A 7,035-nucleotide genomic window follows, 5' to 3' on the forward strand; every position below is an offset into this window, starting at 1 on the left:
AGAAATCTCCATACTGTTTTCCATAGTGGCTGCACCAGTTTGCATTCCCACCAGCAGTGTATGAGGGTTCCCTTTTCTCCACATCCTCTCCAACATTTGTTACTTTTTGTCTTTGTAATGATAGCAATTCTGACAGGTGTAAAGTGAAAGGGGTAAAGGGGCACATATGTATGGTGACAGATAAAAATTAGACTACTGGTGGTGAGCACGATGCAGTCTATACAGAAACTGATAAATTATAATGTACACCTGAAATTACAAAATGTTATAAACCATTATGATCTCAATAAAATAATTGGGAAAAAAAAGGAGAGCAATAAAATTCAGAGGCAACTGTAGCACAAGTGGGAAGGGCTTTCTAACAGTCAGCTGCCATAGAGGACATCTAGGTCATTGTAACAGTTCAATAACATCATGTACAGAAAACACTTAGCGCAGTGCCTGGTCCAAAGAAATGACAGCTAATGTTGACTGAGTGCTTAATATGCGCTAGACCCTTCATTAAGTGCTTTACATGGATTAATTTAGCCCATTCTCATAAGGACCTTAGAGATAGGTACTATTATCCCCATGTTACAGATAAAGAAACTGAGGCTCAGCCAGGTGAGGTAAATAACTGATAATTACGCAGCTGGTAAGTACAGAGCCCAACTATGTACCCAGGCAGTCTGGTTCCAGAACCCACACTCTTTAAGCACTACTCTCCCTTTTTAACTATGCAGTTAAAAATTTGAAGTTCTCTATTTTCTCTTTTCTATTACCCTCTCCTTATCCCATTTTAATTTTTCTTTTCCTCTTCTCACTGTCTTCTTCTCCTTCCCTTCTCAGTCCTGGGGTAGCAAAACTATGCCATAACCAGGCCATTTCATCTGTGGAGCAGATTTTCATCAATATTATATTTACATAAATGGGGTCATACTCTACATATTCATCTGTAATTTCCTTTTTTTTTCCATTTGACCATATGCCAATATGCCACATAGGTCTTTCCATATAAATTTCTTCTGTTTAGTGGAGTTATAATATTCTGGAATTTGGATGTTACCTTAATTTATTTAAACACTCCCTTATTGACAGAAATTTAGGCTGCTTCCAGGGATTTTCCTCCTCCATTATGAATAATATTTCAGTAGACATCTTTGGGCATATGTGAGAATATTTTTTATAGGGTAGCATCCAAAACAAAGAATTCCTACGTCAAAGGCTATATAGGTATTTAAAATTTTGATAATGACAATTTGCCTTATATAGTATGTGTTGCTTAATGATGGGGATACATACTGAGAAATGTGTTGTTAGGTGATTTCATCATTGTGCAAACATCCTGGAGTGTACTTACATAAACCTAGATGGTATAGCCTAGGCTATACCGTACTAATCTTATGGGATCACCATCGCATGTGGTCCGTTGCTAACCGAAATGTGGCGCATGACTGTACATATGCTATATGTCCCTGCTAATGGTGCATAAGACTGTGTGTGTCTGTTCTCTCACCAAATCAGCAACACCATTTGGTTTTTTATCAATTTTAAAAATCTTTGTTAATCTGATAAGCACTAGAAGTGGTATCTCAGTGTTATTTTGATTTGATTTTTAATAAGATTAAGCATCTTTTCATATGTTTCTTGGTTATTTGCCTATTTCCTCTTGTGAATTGCCCGATCTAGTTCTTTGCCCATTTTGGGGATGAGTTGCCAGTAAAGGGTAATGGGCTAGAAGTGTGAGCTCTGGAGTCAGACTCACTCAAGTTATCTTACTCAGTAACCGTGTGGTTCTCTAAGCTTCAAATTCCTCTCTGTAAAATGGAAAATCATAGAATCTACCCTGTAGGATTGTTGTGAGGACGAGATGTAGCTATTATTATTGTCGTAGCTTCCCTTTTGAGTTGGAGGAAACCCTAGGATAGTATGGATATTAACTCTTTTTCTGTGATATTTGTTGCTCCGCCTGGATTCATTCATTCATTCAACAAATATTTGAGTGCTTACAGTGTGTCAGGCACTGTGCCAGGTGCTTGAGGTACAGCTGCATAGAACTGGAGAATATGAGAATAGCATGGTGTCCTTAACCGTTTTTGTTTTTTAAATTGAAGATTATCTCCAGTTCTTCTAAAAAGTATTTCAAATAGACCTGCAATAACTGTGACCTCCAATTCTTTAGCTGGCTAACCATTTGTCACTTTGGAAACTGAGCTCAGATATCATCACCTCTGGGAAGCCTTCCCTAACCCCCACACTGGATCTGGTCCCCTCTTCGGGCTTCCATCTCCCTGCCAGCATTTATTACACTGTAGTATCAGTATCTTGTTTTATGTTTTCCTCCCCCATCAGACCTTGAACAACTTGAAGATAGGGATCTGGAACTATTGGCAGGAGGGGCTCTCCAAAATACTTGCTGCATTCAACTGCATTTTCTCTTATTCTCCCACCTGTTCTGTCCATACCCAGGAAAGGAACTGGGAGATAAAACCCTCCAAGGGTGGTAGCAGACCTCCAAACTCTCCTTGAGAACCTCATGAAGTGCCCTGAAAGTGTCGGGGGCTTCCTACGTCATTGGGATTGATGCTTAGTTTGAGCTTCTCTGTCCTATTCTTGGTTCAGGTGAGTGCGTGAGAGTGGGTGGCTGTGGTTGTGCCTGAGATCCACTCTCCTTTGCGGGAAAATGTTTCCCTTTCTCTTTGAGTGGTAGTTGTGTGGGTCTGGCCTCCATGAGAGGCATTGCAATCTGGAGGGAGTGAGTTCCAGTCCCAGGTTCTCATGTGGCACCTCCTCAGGGAACACTTACTTCCCTGATCCTCCTCTCCACAGTTTCCTCTTTCCCTGCATTGATTTGTTCCATCTTGCCTGACTTTTACCTGCTTGGGAATTCTTCTGTGGTTCAGAGTCTAGATCTGATCCATTTCTGCATGCTTACTATCAACCTGGCAATGAGTAGATATTCAGATGATATTTGATTGAATAGACTTCAGTGATTTAGGTCTTTCAACTTTTCAATTTGCAGTTGTACTACAATTAACATCACAGTGCTTAAAGCTTTGTCTGCATCTTAGCATTCATTTTCTAAAAGTTTTATTGAGGTAAGATTTATATACCATAGAATTCACCCATTTTCACTGTACAATTCAAAGATTATTAGCATATTTACAGAATTGTGCAACTATCGCTTTAATCAAATATTAGTATTCATTTTTAGAAATGGAATTACTTGATCAAATGATGTGAACCTTTTAAATATGTTCTCATGTATATTATCAAATATCTGTCTAAAAGGCTGCTCCAGTTAATGATGGGCCCAACCATCTGTGAGAAGTCAGAGTTGAGGAACATACACAGAGTTTTGTTGGGTTACTCCTGGAAGGGTCACTCTCATTATCAGCATCTCTCTCCTCCATTAGCTATCCCTCCTACCCAGATTTTGGAGTGAACCTCAGAGGGCAGCCTATATCCTCATGAGTTTTGATAGCCATGTTCCGGATGGTTTTGTGGATATTCCAGATGCCCAGATGTGCTATAGTTCCTTCTTCTTGTAACATTGGTTTGTGGTTTCTCATTTAATTTAAATAGCACATCTGTTCTGTAAGATTTGGTAGAACCAGCCAGTATGATTATCTGGGCCCATTGCCATTTGGTGGTGGTGGTTGGGCTGTTGTTTGACAACTTTTCCAATGGTTTTCATGGTTATTTTTCTTGATGTGTTTTTAACTTCTTCTGTTATCAATTTTAGTAAATGATGTTTTTAAAAAACAGCATAGAGTAACACACAGAATTCTGTTATAATTTTTGGCTAGGTATAAAATTCCAAAGTCCAGCCCTTACTCCCTCAGAGTATTATAAATATTATTTCATGGTTTTCTAACATTTAGTATTGGAGCAAGATGTTCAATATCAGGCTCATATTCTTTCTTTTGTAAATATTCTATATGCTTAATAGGAATATCTTCCTAACATGAGAATTCAGAAATGTCCTGGGCTATATCCTAATACAGGTAGTGTTTCATTAATCCTACTTAACACTGTCAAATGTTCAACAAAATCTCACATATTCTCATACTAAATTTTAGCACATTTTGGAACAATGCCTAAACTTGTTTTTGGTTTTTTTGTTTTTAAATTCTAGATAAAGCTCTATTCTCTATCACTGTTTAATTAAGGAATGTCCTGAGATTGCAAAGTGGGCTATTAAAAATGGTTACATTTGGCCTTTTTAGTATGACTAGAATAATTGGTCTAGCAACAAGAATTTACACTGCAGCATTGTTTATCAGAGCAAAAAGTATGCATCTGTATTTTATAAAGTCCCGTTTTATGACATGTAATATGTAACAGCATGTGAGTTATATGATAGTACTATATGTTTCTCTGTTGTCCAAAGAAATGTTTCCTTTGGTTTCCATAAAATGACTTCTTAAGGCCTTATGCAGGTACATGTTTACAGCTTTCTGCCTTTTGGTAAAGAAGGATGTGTTTTCTTTCTCAGCTCCCTATTCAGCAAGCAGAGGGAGCAATAGGAACAAAAGGAAAGAAGTTTGAAAGTGCTTAGTGTGTTTCAGGAAATACTACAGAGAACAGATGACATTTTAAATCGGTTATGAAGCATGAGTTTATCAGGCAGAGGAGAGAGAGGGGGGCAATCCAGGCAAAGGGTACAATATCAACAAAATCAGAGAAGTTCAAAAGTGTTTACTGCACTTCAGGAACAATGAGTTCCCTAGATGGTGAGGGAAAACAAAAAGAGTCGGAATTATTTGCTCAGTTACTTTCTGGAGGATGAGATCTCACCCTGGTGCTTGGTTCTTCTGGGTCACTGCCAGAATGAATAGTGGTTAAGAACATGGGCTCTGGAGCCAGACTGCCTGGGTTCTGCCATTCATTAACTATGTGAACTTGGGTATATTACTTAACCTCTCTGAGCTTCAATTTCCTTGTCTATAATATGGAAATACTGATACTATCTATTTGATAGTGTTTTTGTGAGGTATAAATGAGTAAATACATGCAAAACTTATTATAATGCCTGACACATAGGCAGCTGTCAGCAAATGTCCTGTTCATTGTTTCAATTTTATGTCTTTTATTAATTCCTTTTCTCTCTCCCAAAGATCAATGTCTCAGTTCAGGCTTCATAACCTGCATCCTTCCCACTGGCTGATGGCATAATCTGTCTATCCCCAAAATCAGAACATGTCACTCTGCTGTTTAGACTCCCTCAATGGCTTCCCACAGTTGCCAAGAAAAAGAACAGAGTCCTTTTACAGGGCCTAAAAAGCCCTTCATGATATCTTCTGCTTACATCTTGTGTCTTATCTGTTGACACTTCCGTGTAAGTTTTCCTTATTCCACCTATACTCTCTTTCTCTCTGGTCTTTATACTCTTCTCTCTGCCTCGAATTACCTTCTCCAGTCTGCCTTTTGTTGTTGTTGTATTGATCTAGTGTAATAGCTCCTGCTTGTCCTTTAAGATCCAACTCAGATATCACCTGCCCCAGAAGCCTTCTTTAATTTGTCTCCTTCTGATAGTGACAGATGTCCCTCCTCTGTGCTTCCTTGATTCCACTTCTGTGCCTGTCTCTCCTACAAGACTGAGTTCTTCAAGGTCAGGCAGGGTTCTTATGTTATTTGACTTTATTTGTATCTCTAGTAACCTAAAATAGATCTTGAAATGTAGTAGACATTTAACAAATTTTTGTTGAAGAAATGTATGAAAAAGGAACATAAAATGATTTTCTCTGTTTCTTCGTTTTTCTTGTTCTCAAACAGTTGGGGCACTGGTTAGCTTTCTGGGTTGGCAGAATTCACGGGGCTTCCTGGAGGTGACACTGCCTAGGTGTCCCAGACTTGGGACTCTTTCTTCATTCTCCATACATGTGCTCCTGTCCCTGAGGATTCCCATCCTCTCAGCTTCCTGAGAAGCTGTTTTTTAGTTCTCAGAAGTTCCCTAGTGTGTATTTTTCCTGGAAATTCTCCTGTATGGACAAGGCTGAGTTCTAAGAGGGTTCGCTGTACCAAAGCCAATTGTCACATGTGCCTATTAATTTTTTCAGATAGTGAGACTGACAGCAAGAATTCTATTTCAAAGCAGGGTATGCCAGTCATAGAGGAACTCCTGGGGATGTTATCAGCAGGGTTATTCTCCAGGCCCCCAACTCTGAAAAAATTTCTGAGTATTAAAGCACGTTAGAGTGGCAGCTGGGACAGAACCTGATATGTGCTTCTTTCAAAAAAAATCAGTTATATCATTAAACAGCCATTTCTTAATGAGTATAAGTGTAATAAGCAATATATGCATAGAAAATCTATGCTGGGAACAGACTTTAGGAAAGGATGTCAGTTGGTGAAATAAATATAATATAATGTTTGTCATTTTAACCATTTTTAGGTGTACAGTTCAGTGGCATTAAGTACATTTACATTCTTTTTTCTTTTTAATTTTTTTTTTTTGAGGAAGATTAGCCCTGAGCTAACTACTGCCAATCCTCGTCTTTTTGCTGAGGAAGCCTGGCCCTGAGCTAACAACCGTGCCCATCTTGCTCTACTTTATATGTGGGACGCCTTCCACAGCATGGCGTGCCAAGCGGTGCCATGTCCGCACCCGGGATCCGAGCCGGTGAACCCCGGGCCGCTGAGAAGCAGAACGTGCGAACTTAACTGCTGCGCCACCGGGCCGGCCCCTACATTTACATTTTTGTACAACCATCACAACCATTCATCTCCAGAACTTTTTTATCTTCCTAAACAGAAACTCTGTACCCATTAACAGTAACTGCCCATTCCCCCACTCCCCCAGACTCTGCCAACCACCGTTCCACTTTCTGTATATGAATTGGACTGCTCTAGGTACCTCATATAAGTAGAACCATACAATATTTGTCCTTTCGTGATTGGCTTATTTCACTTAGCATAATGTCTTCAAGGTTTATCCATGTTGTAGCATGCATCAGAATTTTCTTCCTTTTAAAGCTAAATAATATTCTCTTGTAGGTATATACCATATTTTGTTTATCTGTTCATCCTTCAATGGACCTTTCGCTGTTGTGA

This window comes from Equus asinus, chromosome X (genome assembly GCF_041296235.1).
Source record: "Equus asinus isolate D_3611 breed Donkey chromosome X, EquAss-T2T_v2, whole genome shotgun sequence".
In the NCBI taxonomy this organism is placed as follows: Eukaryota; Metazoa; Chordata; class Mammalia; order Perissodactyla; family Equidae; genus Equus; species Equus asinus.